The sequence below is a fragment of the Balaenoptera ricei genome, chromosome 15 (genome assembly GCF_028023285.1).
Source record: "Balaenoptera ricei isolate mBalRic1 chromosome 15, mBalRic1.hap2, whole genome shotgun sequence".
Taxonomy (NCBI): Eukaryota; Metazoa; Chordata; class Mammalia; order Artiodactyla; family Balaenopteridae; genus Balaenoptera; species Balaenoptera ricei.
Window position 1 is genome coordinate 83,112,105 of NC_082653.1, and position 18,729 is coordinate 83,130,833.

Genomic DNA, 18,729 nt, shown 5'->3' on the forward strand with positions numbered 1-18,729 from the left:
AGTGAGCACTGCAAGATCAGCCAAAGGGTCAAGTCTGACCCTCTGGATCAGATCTTTTCAAGCGAGGACCACCCCTAAAGGTGGGAAACAGACGTCAGAAGATGATGATGCCAAGTGGACAAGGCCCAGGCCTCCCTTCGGCTTCACCCAGAACAGCTTTGTAAACTGAGGCTAAGCATTCCTTCTAAGAATGTAGTCAAGGGCCACAGAGGGTCTCTGAGGCACAGAGTGACCTATGGAAGGGAGCATTGGAGAAGGCAGGGAGTGGAAAGCAGGAATCAGCTGTATCTGACCAGACGTGAGATTATAGAAGAAATGAAGGAATAACTGCAACAGTGTTGCTGGGAGGAAGTCATCGTGAGAGTCCAGACCCCAAGGTCCCACTCCAATCTGTCGCTCACTCACCTGATGGACAAGACCCTTGCACTCTCAGCTCCCTATCTGTCACATATGGAGGTTGTACAACATGTTCTCAGTGCCAGGTACTAGGATTCCATGAGCTAAGTTCAAAACTTCCAAGGTTACAGACCTAGAAGACAGAGATACAAGGCAAGGGTGGTGACTGAGATCATTAACCAGGTGGAATATGTTGCAACACAAATCAAGTGACACCAGTGACAACACTTAACTCATGTTTTCCTGCAGCACTACTTTGCTGGCATAATCCTTGTTGAATATTAAACAACGACCTCAATGTGGCACATGAACCTTATGAAGTTCAGATTATAATCAGACTAGTTCAGGAAAGTTGAGAATACGCATTCAGCTCACCCCAGGAACACACTATTATGGGACAACTCCGGTGCCAGCCACTAAAAGTCAAGATTTCTTTGACAGTTCCAATTCTCTAAGAATATGTACATTGAAAGACAACCTAAAAGTTTGTTACCTGCATGCCCAGAAATTATATTCACCCAAAAAAAGGCCTTATGTATATTGCCTGAAATATTATAGGCTCATACCCATTAAATTATTAATTAAATTATTAACTTATTTAATTAATAAGTCAATGCTTATGAAGTTACTTTAGCAGTAACAGAAGCCAGAAATTTTCAAATACCTCTCAAGAAGGAGGCCTTTACTCTCTGATAGGCTGGTAGAAATGGAGTCACCTTTTTTTTTCTACACAGTAACTCAAAACCATACAAAAATATATAGATCTACAGTAAAGGTAAATATATGGACAAATATAAATACCTGTGTTATTGTAACTTTGATTTCTAACTCCACTTTTTATTCTATTATAGGATTTAAAAGACAAATGCATAAAAAATAACTATACCTCTATATTAATGGGTACACAACATATAAAGATATAATTTATGACATCAATAACATAAAGTGGGAAGGTGCAGAACTGTAAAGAGGTAGAGTTTTATGTAAGTGAGGTTGAAAATAGGTTGTTACGGGACTTCCCTGGTGGCACAGTGGTTAAGAATCCACCTGCCCTCAATATCAAAAAAACAAACAACCCAATCCAAAAATGGGCAGAAGACCTAAATAGACATTTCTCCAAAGAAGATATACAGATTGCCAACAAACACCTGAAAGGATGTTCAACATCACTAATCATTAGAGAAATGCAAATCAGAACTACAATGAGGTATCACCTCACACCAGTCAGAATGGCCATCATCAAAAAATCTACAAAAATAAATGCTGGAGAGGGTGTGGAGAAAAGGGAACCCTCTTGCACTGTTGGTGGGAATGTAAATTGATACAGCCACTATGGAGAACAGTATGGAGGTTCCTTAAAAAACTAAAAATAGAACTACCATATGACCCAGTAATCCCACTACTGGGCATATACACTGAGAAAACCATAATTCAAAAAGAGTCATGTACCACAGTGTTCACTGCAGCACTATTTACAATAACCAGGACATGGAATCAACCTAAGTGTCCATCGACAGATGAATGGATAAAGAAGATGTGGCACATATATACAATGGAATATTACTCAGCCATAAAAAGAAATGAAACTGAGTTATTTGTAGTAAGGTGGATGGACCTAGAGTCTGTCATACAGAGTGAAGTAAATCAGAAGCAGAAAAACAAATACCATATGCTAACACATATATATGGAATCTAAAAAAAAAAAATGGTTCTGAAGAACCTATGGGCAGGACAGGAATAAAGACGCATATGTAGAGAATGGACTTGAGGACATGGGGAGGGGGAAGGGTAAGCTGGGATGAAGTGAGAGAGTGGCATGGACATATATACACTACCAAATGTAAAATAGATAGCTAGTGGGAAGCAGCCGCATAGCACAGGGAGATCAGCTCCATGCTTTGTGACCACCTAAAGGGGTGGGATAGGGAGGGTGGGAGGGAGACGCAAGAGGGAGGGGATATGGGGATATATGTATACATATAGCTGATTCATTTTGTGATACAGCAAAAACTAACACAACATTGTAAAGCAATTATACTCCAATAAAGATGTTAAAAAAAAAAAAGAATCCACCTGCAAATGCAGGGGACATGGGTTCAAGCCCTGGTACAGGAAGATCCCACATGCCATGGAGCAACTAAGCCCATGCGCCACAACTACTGAGCCTGCACTCTACAGCCTGCGAGCCACAACTACTAAGCCCACATACCGCAACTACCGAAGCCCACGCGCCTAGGGCCTTTGCTCTGCAACAGGAGAAGCCACCACAATGAGAAGCCCACGCACTGTAACAAAGACTAGCCCCCGCTCGCCACAACTAGAGAAAGCACGCGCGCAGCAACGAAGACCCAACAAAGCCAAAAATAAAATAAATATTTAAAAAATAGGTTGTTATAATTTTAGGATGTTTTATCTAACCCCCATGGTAACCACAAAGAAAATATCTATAGAATACACACAATAGGAATGAGAAGGAAATCAAAACATGTCACTACAAAAAAAATCAACCAAACACAAAGGAAGGCAGTAAGGGAGGAAATGAGGGTCCAAAAAAGCTAGAAGACATACAGAAGACAAATATCAGAATGGTAATAGCAAGTCCTTCTCTATTAGTAATTACTTTAAATATAAATATAAATGGATTAAACTACCCAATCAAAAGACAGAGATTGTCAGAATGGGTAAAACAAATAGAATCCAATGATACTGTGTCTATAAGAGATTTGTTTTAGATCTAATGACATACATGGGTTGAAAGTGAAAGGTTGGAAAAAGATATTCAGTGTAAATTATAACCAAAAGAAAGTAGGGATGGCTATTCTAATATCAGACAAAATAGACTGTAAATCAAAAACTGCAGGCTCCCGCAGATATCTCAGTGGAGGGTCACATAGTGTTCATCAGCATGGATCCCAATGACCTGCTTTGCAGAGGACACAGGTAGCCTTTGAGACTACAGACTACTTGAAGAGGGAGACACCACTCCACACCCCTCCCAAGAAGGAGTTGTTGTTGCACCACTTCAGGATGAGGGCTGTCAGCCCTCCTTAATCTTGTGAATGTCCCAGGCCCCAGAGCCATGGTTGCTCTGCCTGCACCCACGCTTCAGACCCTGACTCCATGACCACTCTGCATGCACAGAGTAGCTGAATGGATTAAAAAATAAGACCCAATTCTATGCTGCTGATATGAGACTCACTTTAGCTTTAAGGACACCCATAGGCTGAAAGTAAAGGAATAGAAAAAAATATATTCCATGCAAATGGAAACCAAAAAAGAGCAAAGGAGTTATACTTGCATCAGACAAAATAGACTTTAAGTCAAAAACTGTAATAAGAGACAAAAAAGGTCATTATATAATGATAAAGGGGTCATTTAATCAAGAAGATCTAACAAGTGTAAATATACATGCACCCAACCTTGGATTACCTATATATATTAAACAAATATTAACATATCTGAAAACATATAGTGATATACCCCACTTTCAACAATGGGTAGGTCATCCAAACAGAAAATCAATATGGAAGTATTGGACTTGAATTACATTTTAGACTAAATAGACCTAGCAGACATATACAGAACATTCCATCCAACAGCAGTAGAATAGACATTCTTCTCAAGTGCACACAAAACGTTCTCCAGAATAGATCATATGTTAGGCCACAAAAAAAAGTATTAACCAACATAAGAAGACTGAAGTTATATCAAGCATCTTTTGTGACCACAATGGCATGTAACTAGAAATCAATAACAGGAGGAAACCTGGAAAATTCACTAATATGTGGAAATTAAATGACACATTCCTGAGAGTAGCATTGACATATATACACCACCAAATGTAAAATAGTTGGCTGGTGGGAAGCAGCAGCACAGGGAGATCAGCTTGGTGCTTTGCAATGACCTAGAGGGGTGGGATAGGGAGGATGGGAGGGAGGCTCCAGAGGGAGGGGATATGGGGACATGTGTATGCATATGGCTGATTCGCTTTGTTGTGCAACAGAAACTAACACAGTATTGTGAAGCAATTATACTCCAATAAAGATCTATTTTAAAAAGTTGAAAGAAGTCAATGACACATTCCTGAACAATCAATGTGTCAAAGAAGAAGTCATAGGGAAATCAAAAAATATCTTGAGACCAACGTAAATGGAAACACAACATACCAAAACTTAGGGGATGCAGCAAAAGCAATTCTAAGAGAGAAGTTTATAGCAGTAAATGCCTACATTAAAAAGAAAAAAGAACAATCTCAAATAAACAACCTAACTTTACACCTCAAGGAACTAGAAAAATAACAAGCTAAGCCCAAAGTTAGGAGAAGGAAGGAAAGAACAAAGACCGTAGCAGAAATAAATTAAATAGGGACTAAGAGGACAATAGAGAAAAATCAATAAAACTGGTTTTTTGAAAAAATAAAATTGACAAATCTTTAGCAAGACTAAGAAAAAGAAAGAAAAGAAATAAATTAAATAAAATCAGAAATGAAAGAGGAGACATCACAACTGACACTGCAGAAATGCACAGGTTCATAAGAGACTACTATGAACAGCTGTACATCAAAAACTTGGCTAACCTAGAAGAAATGGATAAACTCCTGGAAACATACAACCTACCAAGACTGAATCATGAAGAAACTGAAAGTCTGAACAGACCTATAACTAGTAAAGAGATTGAATCGGTAATCAAAAATATCTCAGAAAAGAAAACTCCAGAACCAGATGGCTTCACGGTGAACTCCACCAAACATTTTTAAAAATTAATGCCAATCTTTCTCAAACTCTTCCAAAAAATCAAAGAGGAAGGAAGACCTCCAAACTCACTTTTATGATACCAGCATTACCTTGATACCAAAGCCATGCAAAGACACGACAAGAAAGAAAACTATAGACCAATACACCTAGTGAATATTGATGCAAAAATTCTCAACAAAATACTAGCAAACAGAATTCAAAAGAACATTATAAGGCTCATACACCATGACCAAGTAGGATTTATTCCTGGAATGTAAGGATGGTTCAACACACAAAAGTCAATCAGTGTAATAGAACATATTAACAGAATGAAGGGGGAAAGAAATCACTTAATCATCTCAATTGATACAGAAGAATTATTTTACAAAATTTAATATCCTTTCACGATAAAAACACTTAACAAATTAGAAATAGAAGGAAATTACCTCAATGTAATAAAGGCCATATATGAAAAGCCCACAGCTAACATCATACTTAATGGTCAAGAGTTAAATGCTTTACCTCTAAGATCAGAAACAAGACAAGGGCCTTCACCACTTCTGTTCAACATAATACTAGAAATCCAAGCCAGAACAATTAGTCAAGAAAAAGAAATAAAAGGCATCCAAATTGGAAAGAAAGAAGTAAAATTATCTCTGTTCACAGATGACAGGATCTTATATGTTGTAAACCCTAAAGATTCCACACACACAAAATGTTAAAACTAATAAACAAATTTGGCAAAGTTGCAGGATATAAAAATCAACATACAGGGACTCCCCTGGTGGCACGGTGGTTAAGAAACCTCCTGCCAATGCAGGGGACACAGGTCCGAGCCCTGGTCCGGGAAGATCCCACATGTCGCAAAGCAACTAAGCCCATGTGCCACAACTACTGAGCCTGCGCTCTAGAGCCTGTGAGCCACGACTACTGAGCCCGCATGCCACAACTACTGAAGACCTCACACCTAGAGCCCATGCTCCACAACAAGAGAAGACACTGCAATGAGAAGCCCGCACACCACAACGAAGAGTAGCCCCTGCTCGCTGCAACTAGAAAAAGCCCATGTGCAGCAACAAAGACCCAATGCAGCCATAAATAAATAAATTTTTTAAAATTACAAAATACAAAAATCAGTTGTGTTTCTATACATTAACAATGAAGAGTATGAAAAGGAAATCTTAAAAACAATTCCATTTACAATAGCAGCCAAAAGAATAAAATACTTAGAATTAAATTTAACCAAGGAGGCAAAAGACCTGTACCCTGAAAGCTATAAAAATTTGCTGAAAGAAATTAAAGACACCAATAAATGGAAAGACACCCCATGGTCATGACTGGAAGAATTAATGTTGTTAAGATGTCAATACTACCCAAAGCAATCTACAGGTTTAATTCAATTTCTATCAAATCCCAAACAGCATGTTTTTTTCCCCTAGAAATAGAAAAACCCATCCTTAAATTCATATGGAATCTCAAGGGACCCTGAGGAGACAAAACAATCTTGAAGAACAAAGTTGGAGGTCTCACACTTCCAGATTTTGAAACTTACTACAAAGCTACAGTAATCAAAACAGTGTGGTACTGGTATAAACGCAGACATATAGACTAATGGAACAGAAAAGAGAGCCCAGAGGCAAACCCTCATAAAAATGGCTAGGTGATTTTTGACAAGAGTGCCAAGACCATTCAGTGGGGAAATAACAGTCTTTTCAACAAATGGTGCTGGGAAATGTGAATATCCACATGCAAAAGAAAGAAGTGGGACCCTTAACTTATACCACATACAAAAATGAACTAAAAATGGATAAAAGCCCTAAATTTAATATCTAAAACTACAAAACACTTAGAAGAAAACATAGGGGTAAAACTTCATAACATTGGATTTGGGAATAATTTCTTGGATATGACACCAAAAGCACAGAAAACAAAAGAAAAAATAGATAATCTTGATCATCAAAATTAAAAATGTCTCTGCATCAAAGGACACAATTAACAGAGTGAAAAAGCAACCTATGAAATGGGAGAAAATATTTACTTATATCTTATAAGGGGTTAATATCCAGAATACATGAAGAATTCCTACAACTTAACAATAAAAAAAAATTTGATTTAAAAATTGGAAAAGGATTTGAATAGACATTTCTCCCAATATATACAAATGACTAAGCCATTTGTTTATTCAAACATGAAAAAAATGTTCAACAGCACTAATCATTAAGGAAGTACAAATCAAAACCACAATAAGGTACCACCTCGCACTCATTAGGATGGCTACTATTATATATATATCTATTTTATATATATATATATATGTACACACACACACAAGCATACCTCAGCAATATTACACTGCATGTTTGGTATCAGAGCACCAAAAATAAAGCAAGTCGCACAAATTTTTTTGGTTTCCCAGTGTATATAAGAGTTATTTTATACTATACTGTAGTCTATTAAGTATGCAATAGCATTGTTTATTCATATATATATATATATATATCACTTTGCTGTACACCTGAAACTAACACAACATTGTAAATCAACTATACTTCAATTTAAAAAATCACAATTTTAAAAAACGACCATCAACATGAACATTGGAGTTCTGATCTGATTGAATAAACAAGATGAGTTCCCTGGACTGAAGATTAAAAGAAACTATTGATATCCCCTGTAGACAAAAGTTACAAATTAAACCATTAAAGCAATAACTTTCCAGTAGAAAAACCCTAAGGAGATGAAGTGGAGCCCAGGAGAACTGTGCCCAGCCACACCCAAGGTAATCACTGCACATTTATTTTGAACAATGCCCATTGGGTACTGCTCCCTAGAGGCCACGAGTAGCTCTGCAAATAATCCAAGTGTGAGGCCCACATACCTCTCTGAGGCCCAAGAATCAGGGACTAGAGCCTCCTTGCTCACCCTGCTTTCCAGGCACAGATGCACTCCTCGCCCTGCTTTCCATGGGGCCAGAGGTTGTGTCTCTGGCTGTAGGCTGCTTCTGAGCTGTCTGCCCCTCCTTAGGAAGAGGAGCAAGTCAGGAGGAGGCCGATTCCTTGGGTGGGGTTGGCAGAAATCAGAACAACTGGACAGGACAGTGCCAGTGTAGGGGCGAGAGGAGACACTCCTCTCCCAATGCCCCAAAACATATAAGCCCAAAGGCATCTCCTCCACTTCTCAAAGATAGGCAGGACCAGAGACCAGCAGGGGACCTTGGAAACCAGCTAGGGTTCCAACCCCATCACTTTATAGAGAAGAAATCAGAGCACAAACTTCCTAAAATCACACAGGATTCAATTCCTGGACAACCTCACTCAGCCCCTGCCCTCATTCCTGACTATGGAGGCCTATCCAGTAATTCCACCCACTGCTAATGCTTATCCCTGGCAGATACAATTGATAATGTTTGCTGACATTAAGACCAGCTCAGAAGCAGAGCAGGTACTGCCCACCATGGCCTATTTCACATCACGTTGAATGTAAGCAACTTAGCAAGGAAAGAACCAGTGGAAATTAAACCTCAAACTGTTCCTATTACCCTCCAAATTAACATCTTATTTTTGTTGGCAGATGTACATTCTGAAATAGATGTCATCTGTATGTACCTGCTATCTTATGTTCTGCTTTCAAAGTCTGTATCATAGACAAATAGTCACATATTGACACATTCTTTCATTTTTAGTATCTGTATAGTATTCCACTGCATCGATACATCATAGCTGCAAAGCTATTCTCTTATTATTTTGAGCATTTGGTTGTTCCAATTTTTTTTGAATTTAGGAAGGAATAATGTTTCAACAAATATCTGAATTACCTTATTTTTCCATAGGATTTGTTTCCTGCTGTACAGTCCCTAATGTAAAATTCCTACATTTATTACACTTACTTAACTTGTAAACCTCTGTAAGTTAGATAATAGTACCTATCTGTTGAGTCTGGGGTAGAATTTAAAAGCTAATATTTAAGTACTTAGTACAGTGCCTCCTGTAGAGTATATATTTATTATTAATTTATTACTACTAATAAAATATCTATATACTTACTTGGAAAGCATGATCACGTAAATATACCTAAACCTTTCAATTAAAATCTATTTATATCATATATATACCTTTATCCATTGCAACTTTCTTTGAACAAATATTTCATTTTCAAGTTGAATTAAAATCCAAATAATCTATTTTATCATTAGTGGGAATGAAATCATCTTTTTCAGTGCTTTTTTTGTGGTTTTATTACTGATATATCAGTAACCAATTTACTGATTTTTGTGTGATATTATAGCCTACAACTTTACTCAACTAACTTTATTTTTAGCAATGACTTCATTTCTATTAAGACTTTAGTTATAAGAGATATTGTGTAAAAAAGTTATGTTTTTATCTCTTTCTTTTAAGATAACCATCACCAGCATTTCTAGTGAAATATTATATAAGGAATAATAACAGAGACCATCCATTTCTTGTTCTTTTGAGGGAAAAGGTTTAAGTCTTCAGTAAACAGATGTTGAATCTTGTTTTTAAATACACAGCTTACTACATTAAGAAAAAACTCTCCTAATGTTTTCAGAGTTTTAATCTATAAGGCAATGATACATTTATCTGGATGCTTTATCCAGGTCTAATTACACTATTTTTACATTTTGTTCATGGTGAACTAGGTTATTGGATTTCCTTGAGTTTAACAGTTAATTCTTTTAATGAGCTATTTTCTTTGCAGATATTTTACTTGGGGCATTTGTATCTATATCTATGAACAAAATTGGTCTAAAATATTCCTTTCATTGTCTTTGTTTAGCTTGAGTTTAAAATATTTGCCTCTAAAAGCGGGGCTTCCCTGGTGGCACAGTGGTTGAGAGTCTGCCTGCCAAAGCAGGGGACACGGGTTTGAGCCCTGGTCTGGGAAGATCCCACATGCCGCGGAGCAACTAGGCCCGTGAGCCACAACTACTGAGCCTGCGCGTCTGGAGCCTGTGCTCCGCAACAAGGGAGGCCGCGATAGTGAGAGGCCCGCGCACCGCGATGAAGAGCGGCCCCCGCTTGCCGCAACTAGAGGAAGCCCTCGCACAGAAACGAAGACCCAACACAGCCAAAATAAATAAATAAATAAATAAATAATTAAAGGTGCTAATAATTTAAAAAAAAAAAAGACTTTAGCCCATATCAATTTCATTCAAAAATCTCCCACTAAATTTTTTTTTAAAAATACATAAATAAATAAATAAATAAATAAATAAATAAAACTGAATTGAATAATAATAGTAATAGTAATAGCCTGGTTAACTGCTTACTATGTGCAATGCACTGTCCTATACAAGTTATGGGTATTTTCTCATTTAATCCTCACAACAGCCCCTTTAAGCAAATATTATCACTCTATCCATTTTACAGATTATTAATATGCTATAATTTTCTATATTTTAAAAATTTTTATTACTGAATGAATTATTGGTTCTTAGAAGATTTTGAAGACATTGGAATCAGATGCCCCTTTAGAAACTATTTAATAACTTTATGTTTCTTTCTCTATTATCATTATATTCATGTTCTCTAATTCATTTTTGCATCTTTGGGGATATTTCATACATTTGTAAGTAGCCATCTATTTTTCATTTGATAAGATGTATTAGCCCACAATTGAAAAGAATATTCAACTTAAATATAAATCTTTTGTATTAAGTATGTTTTCCAAATCCTGACTTCATTTTAATTTTCATTATCATTATCAAAATTGATATTGTTTATCAATTGTTTTTCAAATAATCAATTATCAGATTTCTACTTTAATTATTTTTCTTCTTCTATGTGGTTTGTTTCCATTTTTAGTTTTATTATCTATATTTTGCTAGCACTTTTAATTTGTTGTTTCCCCCTCTAAATTATTTAAACAGAGTTAATTATGGCTCAATGATTGGAGAAAATTAAACATGAGAACCTCGAAGTCAAAGACAAGCATTTTTCTCCACCCCTTGGGCTTTCATAAAATAGGTCCAGTGTTCAGGCTGACACAAACCCCAGAGCTGCGGTGGTCACCAGAGAGAGACGCAGAGCTGCTGATGATGCAAGAAAACAAAGTCAACCCATGTGCTGGCTGCCCAAGGATCAGGAACAGAAATGAGACCTGAACAAACAGGTGCCCAAGTCCAGGCATGTATGGGTTAGTGCAATGTTGCCCACAGTGTAGAGCCCGTACCTACAGGGGTCTGAAAGTTGGCATTAGGTGGTTTACAAAGATGGAGACAAATGGCACCAAATAGCCTGGTGAGAAAGTGATTCCCTTTTGAGTTCTTTCTACTTCTCCCCCAACCCTTCTGACTACCTCTCAGAAAAACACTCAGGTTGGTGCTATTTCTCTAACTCCTCTCTACAACTTTACATTCTCCTTTTTTAACCAAGAAAACGTGGGTTTCATGCTCAGAACCCTCTGCAGGTAATGGTACTGGCTAAAATTCAATAAGCGATACCGCTTTCTTATGCTATAATGGTGTACAAACTTTCTTTTCTAATAAAAGAATTACAATTAACAAAATTAGTGAATTAAATAACTATTAAGGAAACAAAAGTACAGGTGATAAGTAAATATGATTGACATTTGGAAGACACTAGGTTGATATCAGGTGAAGGAGGACTATCTTTAAGGTCTCACCCAATCTCAAAGGCATGAGGTCACAAAGGGGGAACGTTAAGAACAGCTACCCATTTGTTCAACAACGTTGAATGTCTCCTATAGTCCAGACACGGTTCTAGAAACTGGGAATATGGTAATACATAAAAATAAAGTTCCTGCTCTCATTCTCATGAGCTTACATTCTAGAGAAACACAGTGATGATAGATAGACAGATAATAGATGCTTAGATAGATAGATAAAACAGATGATAAGAGAGAAATGGTGCTGAGAATAAAAACAAAGCAAAAATCAGAAAGAAGACAGATTCAGGGGTACTATTTTAGATAGGTGAGGGGGGGAACCCTGAACAGAGGTGACATTTTAGCAGAAATCAAACTGAAGTAAATCATAATGGAACAGAATTCTCGGCAGTGGGATAACAAGTACAAAGACCCTAATGTAGGAACGTGCTTGGTGTGTCCAGGTACAGTGAGGAAGCCATCGTGGCTGGCCTGCCAAAAGTGAGGGGCAATAAAGGAGGTGAGATCAGGGAGAGGGCAGAGGCCCGGGTCATGCGTAGCCCTGTGGAATTTGGCGAGAACTCTAGGTTTCGTTCTGAGTGAGATGGGAAGCCACTGGAGGATTCTGAGCAAGGAAGTAACATGATCTGACTTACATTTCTTAACATTCACCCTGGATGCTGTGTAGAAACAGACTGCTGAGGCTTTAGGGAGCCCAGTTAAGAGACTATTGTAGGGCTTCCCTGGTGGCGCAGTGGTTAAGAACCCGCCTGCCAATATAGGGGACACGGGTTCGAGCCCTGGTCAGGGAAGATCCCACATGCCGCGGAGCAACTAAGCCCGTGCGCCACAACTACTGAGCCTGCGCTCTAGAGCCCACAAGCCACAACTACTGAGCCCATGTGCCACAACTACTGAAGCCGGTGCACCTAGAGCCCGTGCTCCACAACAAGAGAAGCCACCACAATGAGAAGCCCGCGCACCACAACGAAGAGTAGTCCCCACTCGCCGCAACTAGAGAAAGCCCGCGCGCAGCAACGAAGACCCAATGCAGCCAAAAATAAAAATAAATAAAATATAAATTTTTTAAAAATAAAGAAATAAGTAATGAAATCACTTTACATATTAAAAGAAAAAAAGAAGAAAAGAAGGGGGAAGTGACCAGCAGCGCTGGCTCCAGCTTGTTGGGTTTCTGCTGGGTTTCGGGAATGGAGCCTGAGCAGACGAGCAATGGGGGCCTTAAGGAGGGAAGTTCCAGGACTTGGTGGGGAGGCCTGAAAAGGGGGCTACGTGAGAGAACAGGAAGGCGGAACTGGAGAATGAGTACTGACCACATTTTGAGGACTTTTGCGGAAAAGGGGAGTAGACAAATGAGCTGATGGCCAGAGGGGAATGTGAGGTCAAGGGTGGATTTTTCAAACTGGGGGAGGTCTGCATGCTGACAGGAACGGTCCAGAAGCTATGCGGGTGGCAATCCTTTCTGTTTGAAGTTAGACGTTTTGAGCTTTGGTGTTCTTAAAATAGGAGTTCTAGGAAAGACTATCTTCCCAACCAGTGGGACATAGTAACAAGGAAATTTTCTTCTCCCATATCTCTGGGGAAATGGGAGGATGGGAAGGAAAAGAGAGGATGGAGACACCCTGGTTCAAAAGGAACATTAGTCAAGAAAGGGACAGAGCTTTTGTCACTGCACCACGGCTCCCATTCACACGTGTGTCAGTCTCCGCATCTATGCTGCAGCCATACGAACAAGCCCTCTCTCCCTAGTACAGGCGACCCTCTTCCACCAAGTCCCTGCCCGATGCAACCTGCTCCACACTCCCCTCCTCCTGCCCCTGTGCTGGTCACTGCAGGATTCCCTGATCCATTTACACTGATGCCCCAAGTTTAAGTTTACCCAGTAGCACTTCCTTGGTCTTTTTGAGAAAATCAAAGTACTGCTTTGAAATCAGACTGACCTGGAATCAAATCCTGATGTCTTTCGGGGAAATTATTCAAACCCTCTAGGTGTCAGTTTACTCATCTGTACAATCAGAATAATAACACCTACCTTATATATGTTGTGAGGATTAAATACATGCACATACATGCACACGCCTAGTCCTGTATATGACACGCAGTAGGTGCTCAATTAATGTCAGCTCCCTAGGCTAAGGACTGTTACCTTTCCATTCAACTAGAAGCTTCTTGGGAACAAGAACAATTTCCTTCATTGTTTTCTCATCTCTCACATCACCCAGTTTTAGAGCTGTTTTAATCAGTACTGATCAAATGAGGATTTAACCCATATTAAATACATGTTTCCCTTCACTCTTACTTTTCACCAAACAGATTTCTCTTAGCCTCCTGCATTTATATCTTATGGTTGCCCTTTACCAAAGATTCTTGCCTTTGGGTCGCCAAATACTCAGATCCTTTAAAAATAAAATCACATCAGTAAAACATTAATTCAAAATGAGCCATTTATTTTCCATACTAAGGCACAGCTCAACAGAGGCCAAGAGCTCAGCTGGGTCCTGCTGCAGAGCTGAAATCTCCACCCCTGCTGTATGCTGCCCAATTGAGCTGGTAAGCTCCTTTGCTCCAAGCAAAATGGCGGCACAGACAAAGCCTCCCAAGACCGTTTACCCCTTTCACTGCCTGCCCAGTTCCCAGGTGGGCCATACCGATTCCCATAGCTTTTCCAGACTGATTTCCCCCGTCAGCTGTTCCCCATCCCCCAGCAGCACAGTAACTCCAGTTGCTTCTTTCTCCCCCTCCCTCTTGATGATTTACATTCCATAGGACCCAAATCCCAACTAACTATGTCTTGTGAAGCACTGAAAAATCATTTCTATCTAATGAAACTTCAGCTGAGCTCACACTGAACTGTTACGAACTCCAACTTTGAGGGGTCCCTATGCTGCCCTGCTGCCCACTCTGTCACTCTGGGCAACGTTACACCTTTAGTTTCTCTTTGTTATCTGCAGGGGCAACTCTTTCCCTCCAGCGGTGAGGCGCTTCCTGGGTCAGTCCCAACAGAAGGGCTGGCTGAGCCGTCCCAGTCGGCAGGCTCTTGTGTCCAGGTTTCCTCTGGCCAACTCCATCCCTCAGCATCATCACCAGGACCAAGGTGGCCCAGAGTCGGTGACGAGTGGCAGCCGGAGCATCTTGATCCCTGGGCTCCATGTGGGTGGAAGAACAGGGGAGATAAAATGCTGGTGGGGAAGGAGGTTTGTGCGGAAGGAGGATGTTTACGAGTATTACCCTCAGGTTCCACGTATGTGCCATTGTGGTTCCAGAATTCTGTATAGCAAGGGCCTTCGGGTGGCAATCCTATTGGGAGTGGGAGGAAATTACATTCCTATAGCTCTTTACTTAATACTGAGACAACATCACAACAAAGTATGAGAGTACGACAGAATTTTGGGGGGCTAAGACACCCTAAGTACCCCCCTTGTTGCCACCACTGAGTACCGGGCCGTATGTCACAAGGATACTCCTTGGAGAGATGGCACATGGGGCTTTGTGGGGCTCAGGATCAGTAGTATTTTGGTGGCAAAATCATTAAAATCCTGACTTTGGGATCTGTTGAGGCCACAGGACTCCCTGGTTGATAGGTAGAGAGACTTCTTTTGGGTTTCTACCAAATGAACACAGAGATGTGAGCTGAGGGATTATATGGGGGAAGGAGGGAGGCATGGGCGCCTCCATCTTCTCTAAAGTCTGCTCCTGGTCTGGATCTCCTAGCAGGACCAGCCAACCATGGAGAGGGGAAACCGCACACAAGCGCCTCTGAGCTCATCCTCCTAGGGCTCTCCAGCCAGCCCGAGAGGCAGGAGCTGACCTTCGGGCTCTTCCTTGTCACGTACCTGGTCGGGGCAGCGGGGCACCTGCTCATCATCCTGGCCATTGGCTCAGACACCCACCTCCACACGCGCAAGGACTTCTTCCTCAGCAACCTCTCCCTGGTAGACTTCTGCTTCATCTCTGCCACAGTCCCCAAGATGCTGGTGAACATCCAGACACAGACTCAGTCCATTTCCTATGGCTGCTGCCTAGCCCAGATCTGCTTCTGCATTTTGCTTGCCAACATGGACAACTTCCTCCTGACGGCCATGGCTTATGACCTCTACACAGCGACCTGCCAGCCCCTGCACGACTCCACGATGATGAGTCTGCCAGCCTGTGCCCTGATGCGGGGGAGCTCCCGGCGCCTCGCCAACTTCCACTCCCTGCTACACACCCTCCTCATGGCCCGGCTGGAGTCCTGTGCCAGCAACGTCATCCCTTACTCCTCCTGTGACCTTGCTCCCCTGCTCCAACACCCAACTCAACCAACTCATGATTCTGCCGGAGGGGGACCTGAGGGTCCTCATCCCCTTCCTTGGCGTTCTCGTCTCCTACATCCACATTGCGTCTGCTGTGATCCAGGTCCCATCTGCCCGGGGTAAACCAAAGGCCTCTTCCACCTGCGGCTCCCACCTTGCTGTGGTCATTCTCTTCTATGGGACCATCACAGGGGTCTACCTGAGTCCCTCATCCTCCCAGGCAGCTGACAAGGATTCTCTGGCTTCATTAATGTAGATGGTGGTCACCCCCATGCTGAATCCCTTTATCTACTGCCTGAGGAACAAGGACATGAAGGGAGCTCTAAGGAAACTGGTCAACCTGAAGGCTTTATCCCGTGGGCTGTGACAGCAGAGCCCTCCTTCAGGGCCTCTGTGCTAGGAAGAGGGTGCACCCCAGGGACAGGCTCCACACAGAGAGGGTGGGAGGAGCACAGCCCTCATCGTCCTGGGTTGTCACCACGGCCAGGGAAGCCTCTCGTTGCTCCATAAGTAATCTGCACGTCCAAAACTTCCTGGCCCCTGCACTGACTGCCCAGACTACCAAAGGGGAAAAAACTCTCCCGTAAAGACAGGACCACATAAACAGGTATAAACTAGCTCTATCTGCGGACCTTCTGGAGAGGGTTCATGTGAAGGGTGAGCTCATAGGAATCTGTGACCTATGCTGACAGCCTGTGCCAAAGAGATGCCCTCTGAGTGCCCCCACGCACCCCACAGAGCCTCAGACCCTTAACCCTCAAGCATACCAGTTTCCAAACTCCTCCAGTTCCTCCACCACCACCCCACACTCTGGGTTGAGCCTAGCTTTGGAGACAGGCTTCACGGTCCTCCTCAAAGCTGTCCCACTCTCAGCCTTGGGTCCTGCCGGGTGGAGCTCCACAGCTCTACCTACTTGTATCAGGAATGCCTATAATGACTGTCTCAGCTGAACACCTACGCAGGCCCCATACTGTCCCACTTATGTGCTTTTCTTAGGAAAGAGAGGTCTGCTGGCCACACGGTAAAGAGAGAAGAGAGGCTAGACTTAGAGCTGGTTCTCTGGGTGTGAAGCGCATAAAAGGCATGAGCCACAATAATCCTTATGAAGGTGCTTCTCTACGAGTTGACCTGGAGAAGGAGACAAAGTGGAAAGGCCTCATGTAACGAGTTTACGGCTGAAGAAGTTGTATGTGGCCTCCTGAGCAACAGGATGATATCCTAGGCTGCAAGGGGTATGGCGGAGCTGGGAGAGCATTACCCAGAAAGTCAGCGCAACCGGCACCCAGGCCTGGCCCGTCCGATTACCAGCCATTTGACTCAGTCCCTCTGAAACTGACCGTTCCACACCGTGCATTTTTGTCCCTCTCATGCTATTCCAGCCATCCCATTTTGCTCATTTCTATCAAAACTCTAGCTGTCCTTCAAGGCTCGCATAAAATACCACGCCCTTCGTGAAGCCACCTCAAGTCTCCCCAGTCAAAAGGAAGCATTTTTTTCTCCTCTGGAACTCCATATAATTTGAATTCTATTATAGCCCCTTTCGTGCTCTGCTTTGCGTTCTTCCACTTTGCAGAGTTCACCTCAACTCTACCCCAAACAGGATTGTTGGAGTTTAAAACTTTTTTAAATTTTAATGTTTTGATTTAAATTGACAGCAGACATGGAAAAAGAACACTTATGGCCTTTCCCCCCATGATTTTGCCTTAACCAACACTTTTATATTTCCCCAACACCAGACAAGGAAAAAGAGTTACCAAGCTGGTTGATCACAGCCCAAGGAGTTCACTGGTCCATATTTTATGAAGGGCAGTGTGCCCTAAAGGGTCATCATCCAGGCATGAAGCTCCCTTCCCTCCAGCCTGGCCCCGACTGCTCATCTTCTATCCGTATGTCTGGTTGGAGTCTCCACTTAGGTCCAGTCACTTCTCTCGCTCTCTGTCTCTCTCTCTCTCCCCACCATGCCTGAGCACACAGGTCCTCAATTCAGATCTGGGGCTGAGAGTGGGAAGCAAGGGAGGCCAAAGCTACTTTTCAGCCCACCTTTTACCAGTGAGCCCATGATGGAGGTTACTGGGTGTAACTCAGATACTGACAGAGTTGTACTTTGGCTCAAAGTTTGGTATTGTTCCTTGAACATATTGTTTCCTTGGGATCCCTCACAAGTTGGGATTATTGGATTTCAGCTTTCCTGGGTCTCTAATCATAAAACTACAATAATAGCAATAAAATCTCACCTCAAGGGGGCTTCCCTGGTGGCGCAGTGGTTGAGAATCCGCCTGCCAATGCAGGGGACACGGGTTCGAACCCTGGTCTGGGAAGATCCCACATACCGTGGAGCAACTAAGCCCGTGAGCCACAACTACTGAGCCTGCGTGTCTGGAGCCTGTGCTCCACTACAAGAGAGGACGCGATAGTGAGAGGCCTGCGCACCACGATGAAGAGTGGCCCCCGCTTGCCGCAACTGGAGAAAGCCCTCGCACAGAAACGAAGACCCAACACAGCCAAAAATAATTAATTAATTAATTAATTTTAAAAAAAAATCTCACCTCAAACCCATGAAAATGATGTGAAGAAAAGCTGACGTCAGCATGGAGAAGAGGTCTTCTTATGCATTTACTATAATGGTGAATAATACAATGGTTTGGTCTCAAGGTAAAAAAAAA

General features: G+C 41.7%; 1 protein-coding gene across 1 annotated transcript in view; it reads right to left on the reverse strand.

Moving 5' to 3' along the window:
* Positions 1 to 18,729, reverse strand: part of LOC132348939 (cytochrome P450 3A24-like) — a 95,258-nt gene that overhangs the window by 67,632 nt on the left and 8,897 nt on the right. The window contains exon 2 of the mRNA XM_059896946.1: positions 406 to 529. The gene's annotated coding sequence lies outside the window, so the exon portion shown is untranslated. The remainder of the gene's footprint in view (positions 1 to 405; positions 530 to 18,729) is intronic.